Here is a 20048-nt window from a genome sequence, read left to right on the forward strand (position 1 = left end):
ATCTTGGTGGTGGTGGTGGTGGTTATGTGACTATATGCATTTGTCAAAACTCATGGAACTATACACTAAAAAGTGTGCATCTCACTATATGTAAATGGTACCTTAACTTAAAAATGACATAAAACTTTGAGTGGCAAAAGAAACTGTGGTACAATATTGAGTGAAAAAATATGGAAATAAATATGTACATAGAAAGATCTTAATGATATAAAGTTATATGTTCCTAAAAGTGACAATGAAAGTGCATTTAAATGTTAATAGTCATTAAGTTTGAATTTTAAATATAGACTTTTTTTCCTAAATTAGTAATCTCTTTTCCCCAATATTTTATCATGCAAATTTTCAAACATGCAGCAAAGTTGAAAGAGTTTTATAGTGTACACTCATATACCCACCATCTGGATTCTACAATTAACATTTTAATATATTTGCTTGATCACATATCTACCCATCTATCCATCATCAAGCCACCTTATTTTTTATGTACTTTAAAGCAAATTGCAGACATCTGTACATTTCCCCCTAAATACTTTGTCATGCACATCATTACCTCAAGTTCAATAACTGTTTAGTTTTCCTTTGCATATAAAATTTACATACAATGAAGATCACAAATCATCAAGTATGCATCAGTTGAAGTTTTGACAGATATGCCTGTGCACTAACCAACACCTCCAGAAAGAAGATATAAAATGTTCTTATTACTCCAAAAAGGTTCCCTCATACCCTTTCCTGTTCAGTCACTGTTCATTATTTATAGGTGATATGTTATTTGTTCCTTGTAATTCCCCATCCTTTCTAAAATTCTTACAATATACACATATTATTTTGCAGTTGCCAAACAATAACGAACCTTACTTTGGAATGGAATGGAAAAGCCATATTAACTGATGTGGGATGAGAAAATTAAAAACATCAAACCAAACGTTTAACAAAATTTCATAGGAGAAGGTGAAATTCCTCATTTATAAACATGGACACAGCTTTTGCAATTCCTGAGGACACAATGAATTACATAATGCATTATTTCCCTGATCCACACTACTTAGACAAGGTGATTTGATAATCGATTTATTGATTTTAAAGCTGACCCAGTCTGTGGGGCCCAGCCCATTTTCTAGGGGAAGAGTGCATTTTCTTCAGAGTAAATTTTAGCAGCTTGAGGCAATGGGCTCTCTCTCCACCCCAAGGGCAGCTCCTCTAAACAGGCTTTTATAAACGTTAGCTTGGTCTCACTCATGAATGTTGAGGGATATGCATAGATCTGTGGCTTACATTTTCCAGTATAGAAAAAGGAATGAAACCCAGACAAGTTCTGTTCCTGCCCAGAATAAGTCACTGGGAATCCCACTTCTCCCACTCAGTGCCTCTGCCCTGCCCAGCCTTCAACTGCATCTTATTAAAGCATTCTGTGTCAGGATGTTCTGGCTTGCTAAAGGTGGGGACAACCTGTAATGCTTGAATTTCAAGTAAATAAATGGATTTAAATATCAGAGCAGAGGACAAATGAATGCAATTTAGGGAACAGCAACAGCAACACATGCATATCATATTTTATGGTTGTGGTCATACAAAGCACTTTCCTAGCTACATTTTTCTTTAATCCCTGTAACTACCTTCAGAAGCCTCTTCATTTTTGCTATTACTTTTTGACAGATGAGGAAACAGGCTTCAGGAACTTAAGGGTCTGGTAGCATCTGGAAGCAACAAGATCTAAAGCCAGGGCTGTCGGCTAGCTCCATGCCCTGCCCCATCATGTGCCTCTCAAGAAAGCCCAGGACTTTGTCATCTCAAATTTCATGCCTACTTTGCATGTCTATAAAGAATTATTGATCCCAGATTTAAAAAAAACTACTTGGGGGCTGGGGTGTAGCTCAGTGGTAGAGCGCTTGCCTCACACACGTGAGGGCCTGGGTTGGATCCTCAATACCACATAAAAATAAATAAATAAATATAAAGATATTGTGTCCATCTACAACTAAAAAAAATATTTTAAAAAAATTTAAAAAGAACTATTTTAGGAAACCAAGGCTCAATGTCTCCTGAAGTGAATGATGGAAATACAAACACTGTATGAGGCCTAAGTCACTTTTGTCAAAGTTGAAGGTAAAGAGGGGACAGGAAAGATGGTGGAATGAGATGGACATCATTACCCTAGGTACACGTATGACTACACATATGGTGCGACGCTGCATGGTGTACAACCAAAGAAATGAAAAGTTCTGCTGCAATTGTGCACAATGAATCAAAATGCATTCTGCTGTCATATATACCTAATAAAAATAAATAAATTAATTAATTTTAAAAAGTGAAGGTAGGGAATCTATGGATGAAAACAGGTACATGGACACAGGTACTGTGTAGGTGCACATGATGTGGTCCACCATCAGAGAAACTCCACACAGACCTGCTACACTATACCAATATATGCAGGGAGGAATAGGAGCAAAGAAAGAATGCATTGAAAAATAAGCTTCCAGGTTCTCTAGCAGAATAATAGACTCAGCCTGCAGCAGGCAGCCATGGGCGGAGCTACCTCATTTAACCACACAAACAACTCTCTGCAGATGAGGAAATTGAGGAACTGGGTGATCCAGAGGCCAACACTGGATCAGGGACCTGAGGTCTTCTGGTACTGTTTGAAGAGTACAAGGCTCAACCTTATACCAAGGGTCGGTAAAGTGTCCACCACTGAGGAACAGTAGTGAATGGGGGAGGCCCCTTTGGACTGACCTACTATGTGAGATCAGCTTCGGAAAATGACTCCATTGTATACAAAGAGCAAGACACACTTGCCTAAAACACAAATTTGGCCTCTCCATTATTACATTTTTGACTTCTTGAATCACATGCTTCCAGGGACCCTCATTAGACCCGTGAGTTACTGCCTGTGTCTGGATTATGCACCACCTCAGAGGGAAAATAACAAGTTGGCTGTGGGACTCATTATCCAGCTTTTTATTAAATAAGAAGAAAGCTCATGATCTGATTACATGGGGAAATTTTGAAAGTGGCTCAACACACAATACTCCAAGCCCAGCCTGCCTTCCCCCCATGGTCTTTAGCACCCGCCCCATGCACTGGTCTCAGGTCTTCTTGAAGGTTCTGTAAGCATTCAGCCCCACAGAACCTTTTCTGTGCATCCAGTACGGGTATGGCACTATGCTAGGCACAGCTTAAAAAAGGTAAGGGAGCTGCCCTCACAGAGCTCAAGATCTCAGAGAAGAAAACAATTTTTATGATCAGGGCTGGATGGAGCCCAGCCTGAGTCCTTTGTTTTATGGATAAGAAAAGTGGGGCCAAGAAAGAGACATGGCTTTTTAAAGGCACATGTGGGATTAGTGGCAGAATGGGTCTTAGCAGCCAGGTCTTCTGTCACCTATGCTATTTTCTCAAATGGTCATGCAAAATGCCAGAGTTCACTGTTGAGGACCAGAGGAGCTTAAACAAGGGGACAGGACCCCAGGTGGGGATGATGGAGTCCAGCCCTGGGGGAAAGGAAAGGTGCCATCTACAATGACCTCAAAGCTGAAGAGGAGGTGAATGTTTGAGGGTACAGGGTATGTTCCAGGCAGGAGGCTGAAGGTGCAAGGGAGCAGGGTGGAGTCTGTGTGTTTGGTCAGAATGGAGAGAGGGAGGTGGAGCTGGACACATGAATGGCATTTAGATAGGGCTTGCTACGATCTGATTGTGTCCCCTCCAAAATTCAGGGGTTACCAATGTGACAGTATTAGGAGGTGAGCTATGAAGAGGTAACTAGACCATAAGGGCTCCTCGCTCATGGGAGGGACTGAGGCCCTTATCAAAGGATTCATGCAGCATAAGGCTTGCTAGCTCTTCCACTATCTGTCACATGAGGGTGCAGTGAAAAAGCCCTCTCCAGATAGCAGAAGAGGGCGCCTTGATAGTGGGCTTCTAGTTTCCAGAACTATGAGGAATAAACTTTTTTGTTGTTTATAAATGATCCAGTCTCAGGTATTCTGTTATATCAGCACAAATAGAGTAATGAATTCTGAGAGAGGAGTTTGGACTCAATTCTATAGGCAACTGGAGTCAGGGCAGGGGTCTGGGTGAAGCAACCCAGCCTACAGGATATACCGCCTGGGATTCACATTATCTTTTCCTTTTCTAAACCTCTGCACATGCACAGCCAAGGTGAGAAATCCAGGACGGTCTAACTCCTGAGCCATGGGTATTTCCACAAACAATGGTCTGTAAATTTGGGAAGGGCAGGAGTTAAATGTTTTCCCATTATCCTGGGGCACCTTTCTCATTTCTCATGCCACATTCCCACGATGATAAATGGTGTTGCTGTCCAGCCTACAAGGCTAAAATGAATGTCCACCCTTTCACCACCTTATGCATTTTTAATTGCTCAAACTGTTGACATTTGATGTTAAAGAAGAAGAAAGAGATGATCCGGGGATATAATTTGTAGGATTGCCGTTTGAATCTTTGGACAAACATACGCTCCCTGAATTTCATTTCTATCAACTCCCTTAAAGCTTTAATCTTCCTTTCTGACACTAACAACCCAGAAATCTGATGACAATGAATGATATAAACCTTGAACTGGATCAGCAAGACTTGGTTATGGAGTATTCTTAATAAAGCTCACCCATATGCCATAATGCATTGATCTTTCAAAAACCAAAATTAAGTGCTGAGATGTAACGTGGCCATAATGTTCTGACTTCATGTTAGCACAGTGAGGGAGAATTTCTCTGTAGCATTTATATGATTTCTGGAGTGGTTGTCCTGCTTATTGTTCTGAATTTTGTGGTCTTTATTTCCAGGATGGGGAATGTTACTGTGATTTAATGAAACTATGGATTCAGTGAAACTGTAAAAGTTTGGTATCCATCTAGGAATCTGAACTGGTAACCTAGAATTTCTACATTCTTTATTCTTTATGTCATCTCAAATAAAATCTCATACTAGGGGCTGGGGATGTGGCTCAAGCGGTAGCGCGCTCGCCTGACATGCGTGCGGCCCGGGTTCGATCCTCAGCACCACATACAAAGATGTTGTGTCCGCCGAAAACTAAAAAGTAAATATTAAAATTCTCTCTCTCTCTCTCTTTCTCTCTCTCTTAAAAAAGAAAAAGAAAATGTGTGTGGGGGAGGGACACCCATTACAAACACCTAGAAATGCTGGATAGAGTGCTTTTTGCCCCCCTTAACATGCATAGCTAAGGTTGCAAGAGGGCAAAATAAATGTCCAGGTGTCAAAAACAGGGAAAGGATAAGAAATCACAAAAGTAGGCAGGAGAACTGATATTGAGCTTCCCTGGAGGGAAAGGGAAAGTCTTACTAAGGAGAAGGAGAAGAATCCCCTCTCCATGAGAAGGAGGGTGAGAACACAGATTCTGCATAAAGTTGGGACCCTTGAAGCACTACTCCCTGATTCTAATTGAAAGAATGAAATAGAAGAAAATCTGCTTATTAGTTCCAGAAACAAGGACACTCGTCAGCTTCTGCCTGGGCTCTATAGTCAATAAAAAAGTTACTCCTTAGAAATATAAAGCAAGGGCAATGTCTTAAATATGTCAGGGCCCACAGTTTTGTTGTCACAGGGCAAGAAATTAATATAAAAATTGGTTCCATTCTAATAATATCTGTGGGTGCAAGAAGAAACAAGTGCTGTACTGCTGTGGAAAGTCTATGTGAGAGAGGAAAAATAAAAGCCCTACACTAAAGTTGAATTATCTTTCTAGAAATAACAACACACAAGAGAAAATGCCCCACAATGAGTAAGAATTCAGAAGACACAAAATAACCAGAAGGATTAGAAGTTTAAGAATTTCACAAAAGAGAACCACAATCTAAAAAATGCTATGAAGATGTTTAAAATAAGTAAAGACATAAGTAGTAAGTCTAAATAAGACCCTGGAAAAAAAACAACAACATAGATTTGGAAAGGAACTAGATAGTTCTTGTAAAAAAAACGATGATCGAAGTAAAAAACAGAAGGCACAGATTCAATAACAGATTTAAGTGCAGAAAATAATAGTGAACTGAGAGAGAGATTTAAGGGAATTCAGCAGAATCCAGCACACAAAGATAAATAATATGAAATCAGGGTTAGGAGACATAAGCACAAAAGAAGTTTCCTCAAATGTCTGATAGGAATTCCAGGAAAGATAAAAGAGAATAACAGAAAGACAATAATCAAAAAGATAATGTCTAAGAATGTTCCAGAATGAACCTTCAAATTCAAGGCGCAACATGAGCTATTAAGACATATAAAAATGAACTCACCCTTAGACATCTAAACACATCATATGAAAACTGAAGAATTCCAGAAACTAAAAGAAAACTTTGCCCAAAAATGTGTACTTGGAAAAGATATTCCTTAAAGAATGAAAATAAAGAAAAGTAAACAAACATAGGGATAAACATCTTTATAGTGCTAAAGGAAAGTAACATATACTTCATTATTCTATTACCAGATAAAATGTTTCTCAGGAATAAAAGTTGAACTTTTTTCAGGTATAGAGGTGATTTCTCATATTCCCTACCATAAAAGCTATAAATTAGCCTGTTCAAAGAGAAAGTGAATCCAGAGAAAAGAAACTGGTACACATATAGTTAATTTTTATCATGTGTCAACTGTGTAAAACTACTGATGACTAATTTTGCAGGTAAAATAGGAGAGGAAGTGATGAGGATCAAATTGTTTTTATGAAATGCCTTGTATTATCTGGAGAAGGAAAGAGATGTTAAATAAATTCAGCTAATACATCAATTAAAATGTATGTTGGGAAAAAGTATGGGAAACCCCAAGAACAGGAAGAAATTGTTGGACTTCTAAACCAGCATAGATAAAACAGGGGAATAAATAAGAGCCACTCATCTAGGACAGAGTAGGAAAGAAGAGAAATAAAAGCAAAGACAAAGTAGGACCAATAAAAATCAATAAGATGACAGAGTGTTTCCAAGTACATTTTATGACAATAGATGAAAACTCTATAAACTTATCAGTTAAAAACAACGACTTCCAAACTAGAATTTTAAAAATTACAACAAAATGCAGCCAAACACTCCTATAAGAGGTATACATAGCAATTAGAAAAATGCAAATCAAAACTAAGATTTCATCTCACTCCAGTCAGAATGGCAGCTGTTAAGAATACAAACAACAGTAAGTGTTGGCAAGGATGTGGGGAGAAAAGGCACACTCATACATTGCTGGTGGGATTGCAAATTGGTACAACCAATATGGAAAGCAGTATGGAGAATCTTTGGAAAACTTGCAGTGGAACCACCATTTGACCCAGCTGTCCCTCTCCTCAGTCTATACCCAAAGACTTAAAAACAGCATACTACAGGGACACAGCCACATCAATGTTTATAGCAGCACAATTCACAATAGCTAAACTGTAGAACCAACCTAGATGCCCTTCAGTAGATACATGGATAAAAAAAATGTGGTATATATACACAATGGAATATTGTTCAGCATTAAAAGAAAATAAAATCACGGCATTTTGCAGGTTAATACATGGAGCTGGAGAATATAATGCTAAGTGAAATTAGCCAATCCCAAAAAAACAAATGCTGAATGATTTCTCTAATTTAAGTCTGCTGGTTCATAATATGCTGCGGTGGGTTATGGGGAAGGATTAAATAAACTCTAGATAGAGCAAAAGGGAAAAGGGGAAGGAGGGGAAGGGAGGGGGCATAGGGTGATGGTCATCATTACCTTAAGTACATGTATGAAGACACGAAGGATGTGACTCTACTTTGTGTACAACCAGAGATATGAAAAATTGTGCTCTATATGTGTAATATGAACTGTAATGCATTCTGGTGTCATATATAACAAATTAAAATTTAGAAGTTCAAAAAAATAAAAAAAAATTAAATAAAGTATAATAAAGATATTGTGTCCATCTTAAAAAAAAAAAAACACTATCACATAAACAGTGAAAGTAAAGTAAAAAGATGAAATGAGATATATCAGTCAAAACCAAATAAGAACCAGGCATGGTGGCACATGCCTGTAATACTAGCAGCTCAAGAGGCTGAGGCACGAGGATCCCAAGTTCAAAGCCAGCCTCAGCAACTCAGTGGGGCTCTAAGCAACTTAGAGAGACCCTGTCTCCAAATAAATAAATTTTTTTTAGAAAATAGCTGGGGATGTGGCTCCGTGGTTAAGTGCCCCTGGGTTCAATCCTTGGTTCAAAAATAAATAAGAAAACATTTAGTATTTGTTGTAGATAGAATGGCACAGCAGTTAAAAGTCACAGGCTCTGTTTGGATCCAAGCTCTCCCACCCTTAAGGTATGTGACAAGAGCATGTTATCCGTTGCTGTGAACTTCACAGTTTCCTTATCTTCAAAATGGGGGTGGTAATAGCATTTATTTTAATTAGTTATTTTATATAAAGTACAGTGCTTAGTATACAGTAAGTACTAAGGGTGAGCTATAACTATTGTTACAGTAACATAAATTTTAAAAGATTTTAAGGTTAAAAAAAAGTATTAGGGACACAGAGAATTATTACAAAAATGATAAAAGGAAGAATTCACCAGGAAAATAAAACAATTCTGTACCTGTAGGCACTCATATAGCCTTAAAAATATTTGAAGCAAAAATTGACAAAATGTATAGAAAACATATCAAACTTATAATCATATTTAGAGACTTTAACATACCTTTGTCAAAAAAAATGAAGGATCAAGCAAAGAAAAAATATTGTGTGTGGTAAAATATTAGAATACCACCATTAACAAATTTGTTCTATCACACATAGAGAACACTGGAACCCCCTCCCCCAAATAAAGTTCTTCTTTTAAATGGCCATCGGTAGAGTTGAGCAAGCAGATTGGGGGAGGGAGGAGGGAAAGTACTGAGAGAATGAGATGGATCAAATTATGTATGTGCATGTATAAATATGGCATAATGAATTCCACTATTATGTATAATTATAATGCACCAATAAAAATTAAATACAAACAAGTTACTAAATTTACAATTTCCTACTTATACATTCCTGGAACATGAGTAATTTTCATTTTTGAAATTGATGTTCATTAAAATTCAAATGAAAAACTCCTAAAAATGTAAAGTAAATTGCCTTATTGTACAGGAAGAACTAAAGTTATTTCTTTATTTTATTTTATTTTATTAGTTGTTCAAAACATTACAAAGTTCTTGACATATCATATTTCATACATTTGATTCAAGCGGATTATGAACTCCCATTTTTACCCTATATACATATTGCAGATTCACATCGGTTACACATCCACTTTTTTACCTACTGCCATACTAGTGTCTGTTGTATTCTGCTGTCTTTCCTATCCTCTACTATCCCCGCTCCCCTCCCCTTCCCTCCCCTCTCCTCCTCTCCCTTCCCATCTTCTCTCCCTACCCCATCTACTGTAATTCATTTCTCTCTCTTGTTTTTTTCCCCTTTCCCCTCACTTCCTCTTATATGTAATTTTGTATAACAATTAGGGTCTCCTTCCTTTACCATGCAATTTCCCTTCTCTCTCTCTCTTTCCCTCCCCCCTCTCATCCCTGTTTAGTGGTGATCTTCTTCTCATGCTCTTCCTCTCTATTCTGTTCTTAGTTGCTCTCCTTATATCAAAGAAGACATTTGGCATTTATTTTTTAGGGATTGGCTAGCTTCACTTAGCATAATCTGCTCTAGTGCCATCCATTTCCCTGCAAATTCCATGATTTTGTCATTTTTTAGTGCAGAGTAATACTCCATTATGTATAAAGTTGGCCACATATTTTGAACCAAAAATGTTTCAAAAAATACCAGTGAATTCTCTCATCCTGTAGAGAATTTTTTACAATAAAGCAGTGAAATTAACAAATGTATACCCAAAAACATCTCCTAAGCACATAGGTCTAAATAATCTATAGGTCGAAAAAGAAATCAAGGTAGAAATTAGAATAAAATTATCATTAAATGCAATGAAAATACTGTGTATCAAAACTTGTGAGGCATATCTAAAGCTGTCCTTATGGAAGATTTATAGTGACAAATACAAATATTGGATTAAAAGTTTGAAAAGCAATGAGCCAAGTATGCCATTCTACAATTAGGGGGGGAAATCAGCATAGTAAACACAAAGAAAAGTAGAAGAAATAAATAAGAACAACAAAAAAAAACAGTTAAGTAGGAAACAAACATTACCATCCTCAAAACCTAAATAAACTAGTTTCTTTGAAATGACAAATGAAATTAGAAAACCCCTGGCAATAACGATGAAAAAAAAAAAGAGAGACAGGAATAAACAATAACAACGCTGAAACAGGTAATGTTTAAGGAAAACTTACTACGTTCTAAGTACTTTATTAACTTATTTAATCTTTATAAAATAGGAACTAAAATGATCCTAATTTATGGTTGAGTTCACTCCAGCAGGTGAGTCACAGAGCTAGTACGTGGGTAAACTAGACCCAAACTATATAGCCCAAGTTCAGAGTCCACAGCATCACGTGCTACAGCCCTTCGCAAAATCAAGAATGAAAAATGGAACAAAGTCACAGATTCAAAACACAGGTTTTGTTTGAAAGTTTAATAACACCAAGTATTGGTGGAGATACAAGCAGATTTTTTCATATACTTCTGATGGAAGAGGACATTGGGAGAATCACTTAGGAGAGTAATCCAGCAATATGAATAATTCAAGCTAAGCCAATCATACTGTCCCCCAAATCTACTTTAGGTATTTTCCCCTGATAAACACTCTCATGGGTCATGAACTTGGGCTTGCTCATGCCATTGATATTTTACAGCAACTAATATGAATGAATTCATTTAGAATAAATTTGAGGATAAACTCCCCAAACATAAAAACGTATGGATAAAGGAAGTTGCAAATGAATCCACCACATCAATAATGTAACTTGAAATAAAAGAAACATTGTTTAGTGGTATATGTGTTAAAAAGAACGTATTAAAAACATATGGAGATGAAATACACCAGGTTTGGGACAGTGGTTTCCTGGAGCGGGAAGTAAAGATGTGGTACGAGTCCCAAAATCAAGGCCCATTGTTCCGTGCCACCTTGACACCAGGTGGAACTGCGAGCAGGGGCCTGAGGGGCACCACAAGTTCCCACTCTGCTTCCAGGTAAGGCTCCCCAGCCAAGCCACCCTTCTAAACAAGGGACCAGGCACAGTTCCTACTTACCCCTGAGGAGCAGGTTTTGGTTCCCTCCCAGCCATCACAAATATTCAAAAAAGCTCATCCCATCCTCCTGTAGGAACCAGAGGTCACCTCACCCTCTTGGTACTCTAAAGCCTGCCTCCCACAGCCCACGTTCGCTCACTCTGCTGCCAAGTGGCCTTGTAGCAAGCAGCGCTCACATCAGGTCGCTGATAAATCAAGTCAGGTGCCCGTGTTCAGCCACCCTGTAATAGGGCGGGAATCCTCCCTTACCTCTGGGGTGAACTGCAGGTGATTAACCAAAGGAGTGCCAGGTGGCCAGGGAACTAAAACATGGTCTTTTTTCTCACTTATTCTCTTTTACTGAGACCTATCAAAAGTGGAATAAGCAGAAGATTTTCATAAACACAGCTGTAGCAGGACAGTAGCCACTAAGAAAATTGACAGTGCTGTTCTTTGTTGTCATTTATGTTTCGATGGGTTTTTTTTTTTTTTTTCTTTTCTTCCTTTCTATGCGTAGAGGCCCTGCATGTTGGGGGATATGCTAAGCAATTGTTTATTTTAAGTTAATTCGTAAAAAAAAAAACTGGTCAAAATGGCAATGTTTTTTGAACAGCCAAAGATTAAAACTTACTACAAAGTACCTATAATTTATTAACAAATAAATCAGAGGGATTGGAGGACAAGAAGCAGATGCAGATGTAGATCAGGGTTCAATATAAAAGGAAGGTAGAATTGCAAGTCAATGAGAGAATAAGGTTTTTTTCCCATAAACATAAATGTTTCGATTGGTTTATTGGTTGAGTATTATTGAAAGCATCGGTTCATCGATTGGCTAAAAAAAATTAAGTTGGCCCTCACTCCTTTCCATATACAAAAGCTGAAATCTAAAGAAGATTGGAGTCAAAATTTAGATTATCCGAGGCTCTGAAAGAGTTTTCCACACATGATCCCAAAAGTTGGAATCATGAAGAAAACGATTGATCCATTTGGGTCCATGAAAGTGACTCACCAGGGCAAGACAGAAAGCAGAAACTTCTTGATTCTAATTGAAAGCCCTTAAAAATGAATAAGAAAGAAGGAACAACTCAAAAGAAAAATGTCCAAAGAAAGGCAAAGAAAAGTGCAGCATCATAATAAATAAAGTAAAATAAAACAGGAATTTGTTTCATTACTTTGTTATTTGCAAATCTAAAAGAAAATGAAATTATTTTCTTTCTGAAGTAGAAAAGCACTGAATACCATGAGGTTTGCACCTAATGCTTGGTTTGGATAATTGTCCCCAATGCCCATGGATTAAAGGGCTGATTGCTAGTCCATGGTGCTCTTGGGAGTGGTAGGAACTTTAGGAGGTAGAGGCTAGTGGAAGTCAGATCACTGGGGACATGCCACTGACAGGGATATGGGACCCTGGACTCTCCTTCCTCCATCTTTTTTGATTCTAGGCCACAGTAAGGCAAAGAGGCCTCTTTTGCTATGCACTCCTGCCATGACTTACTGTACCACCACAGGGCCAAGCAGCGATGGACTGATACCTCTAAAACCATGAGCAAAGTTAAGCCTTTCCTGTTATTCATCTAAATATATCAGGCATTTTGTCACAGTAATGTAAAGCTGATACACCTAATATTATTTATGACTCATATAATAGTATATTGATTATGGTATTTATAATCAGTACTGTTGACATTGGATAAGAAGCAAGCTCATACCCCTGTTAGTGGGGAAAGTAGGCATTCCCATATATTATTGAAAAAAAGACAATTGTCTAACTTTTACAGGAAGTAATCAGCCATAAAACTTGCAAATATGCACATCCTTTAAATGAAGGAAAATCACACTTCTAAGTATTCACCTAAAGGAAATAATCAAATAAGTGCAAAACATGCTACAAATATATTCTCTTCAGTGTTGTTTAAAACAAGAAAAAAAATCAGCAATAACTTTTCTATACAACAATTGATTATATAAAACTATACTACATTGCTATGATGGAATACCATGCAGTCATGACAAATCATTTTGCAGAAATATATTTGTTGGCATATTTACTTTTTAATGATGTATTCCTTTTTCAATTTTTTTGTTACACTTGTATCTTTTTTATGTTTTTATTAGTGCATTTTCACGGTGAAATTCATTGTTACATGGTCATCCATGCACATAGAATAACAATATAATTAGGCCAATACGATTCCCCAGTATTTTAATGATGTGTTCTTACATGAGAAAATACAGTGCTAAATGATATAAAGTAAGATGGCATAAAATTTCACATATCTGTATCTTCTACATAGTAAAACATTAATAATAATTATCCCTGGGAACTTTTTTTCCCTCTTGTTTCAGATCTGCATTAGTTAAATGCTCTAAATATTTGACTTTTTCTAGTAAAAAAAAATGAAGAGGAAAGGATTTTCAGCAAATCCTGGCATTGGGAACTTGGGGGAGTCAATTATCATCTCTGGAATTTGGTTTTCTTACCTATAGAAGAAAGATCTCAATTCCTCCTCCTGGGATTACTAACAAGGTCAAGTGAGACATCTGTGTATTCATTCAAAAAATATTTATTTTGTAACTGGAACATGTCAGATACTGGGCTAGTGGAAATACAGCCGTGTATAAGGTGGACAAACAATAAAGCAAAAACCTTACCCTCAGGAGCTCATCTGCTAGTGGAAAAGATAGGTAATCAGCAAAACTAAAACATCAAATTATAGTTTGTTATATGGCTGAAAGTGCTATAGAAAAAAGAAGGAAAAGGTTAGAAATTGCAGGGGGAGGGAGTTGCAATTCTAAATTGGATGGCTGAAAAGCATTCAGGGGAAAGATCATATTTGAGTGAAGTTTCCAGTAATGAAGCAAACCATGTGGTAGGGAGGAAGAAAGGCAAATATTACCGCAGTAGCAACAGCGAGTGCAAAGGCCCTGAGAGAGAAGCGGGACTGGCCTGACCAGCAGGCCATGATAGTACTTTTTAAAAAGCTGATAGGCAAAATAAATAGTATTTATCAGTATATTATTATAACATAATAGATCCAAATGATTATTTTATTTTTCAAAATGTCTCTAAAGTAGCTTTTTAATGTTTAGCCACTGCTTATGTTCCATTTTAGGGTGAAAAATTATAAGAGAGTTATGAGCTCCCTCAAATTCCCCTCTTTTTACCTAAACCATGCTTAGGTCAAACTTCCTCCTACCTCTGACTTCCCGGGAAGAAGGGAGGCCTTGGACCAGATGATGGAATTTGGAATAGAGACATATAGAGAGGTACCATTTTGGTCCAGGTAAGCCAAAATGCTGCCTAATAGCAGAAGAATCCCTTGCTTCATTTTCACTTTGCAAAGTTTTTCTGACTCTTCCTTATGTGTAATCTCAGTGATATGCCCTGTTTATGTTTTAACAATTTGTTTTTATTTGTGTGATGGATCTAAATGCATATTCCAGATCTTGTGAATGGCTACCTTAGAAATGGTTATGGCTCTGTTGTGTCAGCGCCTATCCATGCGTTGTGTAAAGGTGTTGAACTTTTGTTGATGTGTTTCCCAAATGGGTCCATGGAACCTTTAAGCTCCAAGGTTCGTTTTGAAGCGGGTAGAGTTCCAGAACCCAAGGAAACACTGACCAAAGAAAAGATCCAACTAGATTCTCCAGACATCCACTGCCCCTCGAGAAAGTAAGACAAAATCATGCCTCTGGGGCTGTTGCTCTGTTGTTCTCTCAAACTTATGGGGTAAATACTAATCATCTCAGAGGCTGTACTGTATTAGTTTCCTATGGCTGCTGTAATAAAAACCCACAAATGTCATATAAGAGAGAGATGTACCATCTTACAGTTCTAGAGATAAGAAGTTCAAAATGAGTTTCAAAAACCATGGTGTCAGGGGGCTTTGACCTGTCCAAAGCTTCTAGGGGAGAATCTCCATTTTGCAGCCCATAGACGCTTCCCACATTCCTTGGCTCATGACCCCTTCCTCCATCCTCAAAGCCATAATACATCATCCCGGCCTCTACTCTGATGGTCACATCTCTTTTTCTAACTCTTCTTCCTCCTCTTCCTCATGAATAAACCCCTTCCATTACATCGGGCCCAATAAGATAATCCAACATAATCTCCCCATCTCCAAGCCTTTAACTCAATCACGTCTTCAAAATCTCGCTTGCTGTGTAAGGTACCATAGTCACAGGTTCTGGGGACTAGGATGTGGGCTTCTGTGGGCAGTCATCATTCTGCCTAGTGAAAGGCCCATGAGCAGAGGCCTGGGTCACTGGCAACTTGTGCCCCAGGGAAGATAATAAAGCTCATTCTCTCCACGGCCTCATATTTGAGATGAACCAAACCAGAAGGCAGCAGTCCTCAAGACTGAACGCTTTACCCTCATTGATGACATCAAATCAGGTTTACCCAGCCTGTTGAGAGCCACCTGTGGGCTGTGTGTGGACTGGGTTGCGCATTGTAGCCTAATGAAGGAATAAGTCGGGCACTGGGAACTTCCAGTGCACCCCCCAAACCCGCCCCGGCCTAGGGATTGACCAGCCTGATGCAAATGAACTTCCCCCTCAAACTCTGCCAAAGATCCCACACAGCACCTGAGATGGTTGTGACCTGACAAGATGCTAATCAACCTGCTCACTGCAAGACATCACGAAGCAAGACTCCACCCTTGAAACCTTATCCCTGCCTTTGATGTACACCCTTAAATAAACCACCAGAGCCACCTTTCTTTTGTCTAGTTCTAGCACCCATGTGGACTAGATCTATCAGGGGCTCCACTTTATGCAAGTATATTTCTGACTATTTGTGTTTTGTTCTTCACTTATTTGAGACTTTAAGTTTCCAGGTAGCTTACACCCTCCTCAGCAGGAAGAAGAACCCCCCTATGAGACACTGGTCATTGCCCCCATTACAGCCTCATCCGTTATAACCCTCCATTACCTGGAAGCAGAAGATAATGACATCTGGTGGTGTTAGTAAGGATGCTCATGTACTATAATCCTGAAATAAACCCCACAGTCCCGGGGCCTTGAAGGAGAATGATATGGAAGGCCACATTATCATGTCCTTCTCTTCATTCTTGGGGCTCACAGACAGCTTGACCTGTGCTTGCCTGGGCTTAATGGCAGACACAGAGCAGTCATAATTTCCCAACATGGCCTCTTCCTCATCTCCAAAGAGTTGCCCTCTACACAGATCCTGTTCCTCCTCACTGGGGATATACAGAAGTCCAAACCCTATTTATAGGGTAGTTATGCAAAGATGGGAGGGTGGCTCTTACATCCTGGATCCTCCACCCACTCCCATCAGCACCGGGCTGCAGCTCCTGCTTCCTTCCAGCTTGAAGAGGAAGCTGTGAGGTATGGCCTCTGACTCAGAATATTGGTCAAGCCGGATCTTTCCCTTCTTTAGGTACTTATAAAGTATGGAGGATAAACCAGGTCTCAGGCCTTGTCCCTAGAGATTTTGACTTGGCTGGTCTGCGGCAAGACCAAGAAAGCTGTGTTTATAAAGATCCTCGGGATTTCCCGTGTGGTCTGTGCATCCACAGCTCTTGGGAAATCTGTACTACATCACTTCAGAGCTGATGGGCCGTGGTGCTTCTTTAAATAATTTCCAGTTTTCTCAAGAGTTTCTCAGGGTATGCCTCCTTGCACTGAAGTGCACAAAGAACAGGAGTCCCCTTCCCCAGTCTTGACACCATGTTTCAGCTAAGGATCTTTTTTGGTGGCCATGCCGTACTGTTAACTCAGGCTGAGGTTAATTTTTTTCCTTCATGCAGCAGCTACGTGGACAGGCCTCCCCCATTCCTGCAGAAAGTACTCTGAATCAGCTAATGTGTTGCTCATTTCCTATTTCACTTGGCTGCCCAAGTGAAACCATGGCCCTGCCCAACCTGTGCCAGATACTCTGCTCATCACTAGGACAAAACAATGATGAGTTATCATCCCATTCCTCCAAGGGCTCACAGCTGAATGGGAGAGACAGACCAGCTAACAGTCTGTTCTAACCCACTGCAGGAAGTGCTCTGAGCTCAATGGGGACAAGAACAAGAGCCCATGGCCAACTGCACACACCACACACCCACTTATGACCTACTCACACCCCACACCCACTCACTAACTACCCACATCCCACACCCACAATGAAGAAAGATATTCCATTTTCTTCAACTCCAGATCCTCAAATGGGCCACATTCCTTCTTTCTCAAGGCTGGCCTCTCACCCCTGTTTGTCAATCATTTAAGCTGCATGGTGTGCTAAAGCCCTTCAATCTCTATAGGCCTGCTGATCTTTTATACTTATTTGTTTTCTCCACTACTTAATTGAAACCTCCTCAAATAACCATAAAACTTGAATTTTTAGCATCTTGCCTAAAACTTCTCTTTCTCAAAATCCCAGTGTTATCCCAGAGACTGCAATGTGTTCATTCGACCACATCAGCACAGGAGGTCAAAATTGCTCACCCAAACACAAAGCAAATGGTAGGAAGAAAGGGTACAGCAGATGAAATACTCATTGAGGAAGACTCTGAAGTCAGAGGGCAGCAGAGGGCTCATTTATGGACAGTCTTTGCAATATGGTATCCTTGTAGGCCAGGCCAGTCGGAAATTCAGTCATGGACGTTCTCATTAGCTGAGGGCATAGAGAAGTGATCAGAGCACTAGGAAAAACCATACTGTAGTCATGTTGAATTAATCAGATTCAAAGGATGGTAGTGACTTGTGTACATATGTATGCAGTCTATTTAGAAGGGAGTTCTCTAACTTGAATAAAAAAGAATTCATCAGAACATCGTAACTTCATGACAGTGTCCATTCAACTGGTTCCACAAACTTCCCTAATTTTAATTCCAGGCTCACAAAGCAGCTTCTGATTTTATTTAGCTTTTAGTGGACATTTCCCCTGATCAGTGAACACATTTATCAGATTCACATCTTCCCACCAAACTATTAAACTAGCATTTCATTGCATATACATCAGGCTTTTGATTATCCTGTGCCCTTCCCTAAAAGGCTAACCTCTTCAACCAGCCAAAATGCAAGCATATGTCTCAACGTGGTATTCATACCCTGGTCCTGATCCCCATGAAGTCCTGTCTCAGCAACCACTGGTCTTCCTGGAGACAACACTGCTATGCTGGTATCTTCTCATTAAAAGCCAGCTTTAGCCTAAATTGTTACATATTACATCAGTCAGCATAGGATAGGTTATGCTGCAACAACAAACAATCCTCATGTCACACCCAGTGGCAAATGAGTAGGAAGATGCAATCTACTCTGTGCCCCTAAAGGGAGATAGCCAAAATCTTGATACAAAACTAATAACCAGCACACATATGTTGCTTGCTCCCTCTTGGAGCCATCCATTCCCAGAATTAATGTTAACTATTTTAAAGATTTTCTTATAATGGCCCCAAGGCTGCCTGTACCAGTAAACCCAGGGCTGAAAAAACTATGGTCTCCCTGGAGTTCAAGTCCTAGGAGCTCAGCCAGCTATCAAGGAAGGCTGATGCAGGTGAGAGGCTCATTACACATTGGTAACACAGCATTTCATTTGAAACACTCAGATAGTGCCTTCTAGTGGTTCTCAAACTTTCTTCTGAGGATCCCTTTAGGGGGTCCAAAAGGATGCTTCAGACATCACACTGGGAGCAAACAGACCACTATGCCCTTCCCTTTGCTCTTTAATTGATTCATATACTTAACTTCTATATAAGATTTAATTTAAAGGATTTTACCCTTCTAAAAGAGTGAGAAGGGAAAAGGGGGAAATCAACAATCTAGTCTGATGCTCTCTCATTACATTTATATGAAAATAAACATTCAAAAAAGTTAAGTATCTTGCCAAGGTGGTGAGTTAGAAGAATGCCTGAGATGGAAGCCAACTGCCTCTCCTGCCTTCAACTCAATAGCACTCTTTTTTTTCCCCCCTAATTTACACTAAGTCTGCAGGGTAAGCTGCAAAAACAAACATCTGAATGTCAGTGGGAAAAGCTAATCAGTGGGCATTAGCAACATATTCACAGAGGAATCTGGAACCTTTTCCCAGCCAGTTTGAGAAATACACATTACCACTTGGCTAGAGCAGCAACCAGGGCCTTCCCCTTCCTTCTCCTGGACACCAGATCCCTGCCCAGCGGGCACAGAGCCATAGCTGCAACGCTGCTTTCTGCTCCACATTTGTCAAGATTTGAGAAAGGCTCATTTGGGGAATCCTGAGTTAAAAAACAAACAAACAAACAAAACCAGCCCCAGCCCAATGTGCACTATGGACAAGAGAGGAGAGGGAAACTCTCAGGGGTGTGGGTGCTTCAGAGGAAATATCAGAGTTGATAAATACAAAGGCTTTTAGAAGCTGGAAAGACACATCAATTTTGCCTCTAAGATTGGCCAGGAAAAAAGACATTCTAAAATTCACAAGGAATATAACACCAACACAGAAATCTTTGTCTCTCTTCCAAGTATTAAGTGCTATACAACACTTCCTCATGAAATTCATCAGAAATGCAAATAAACTGTTTGATCTATTTTTTCCCTGGCAACTGACATTTATTTTCACACAGTCCCAGACCTATACAAATGTCTCAGACACAATAAAAATCAGACATGTAAGGCTTTCCCTCCAGGCTCCAGTAAGTTAAGAAAATCTAAATTTGCTTTCTTCCAGACTCACCACTCTCTCCTGCTCTACCCTCCTCCTCTAATACAGAAGAAAGCTCACTAAAGGAGGTGTTAGAACTCCAGGTACCCTACTCTCTTTAACCCACTTCTCTTATTCCAAGAATTGCTGAAATATTGCTCCCAGACTCTCAATGAGCTCATTCCAAAAGGCATTTTGTGGCCACAGCAGGAGCTTGGCTTCTCTCTACAGGGAAACCTCCAATGATGCTGGTAGTCACAAAAAAAAAAAAAAAAAA

The 20048-nt window shown here is 39.3% G+C and overlaps 1 protein-coding gene across 1 annotated transcript in view; it reads right to left on the reverse strand.

Annotated features, from left to right (window-relative positions):
- The window catches only part of Minar1 (membrane integral NOTCH2 associated receptor 1), a 38124-nt gene that overhangs the window by 16379 nt on the left and 1697 nt on the right, over window positions 1-20048 (reverse strand). The gene's annotated exons all lie outside the window — the stretch shown is intronic.

The sequence above is a fragment of the Marmota marmota genome, unplaced genomic scaffold (assembly GCF_001458135.2).
Source record: "Marmota marmota marmota unplaced genomic scaffold, marMar, whole genome shotgun sequence".
In the NCBI taxonomy this organism is placed as follows: domain Eukaryota; kingdom Metazoa; phylum Chordata; class Mammalia; order Rodentia; family Sciuridae; genus Marmota; species Marmota marmota.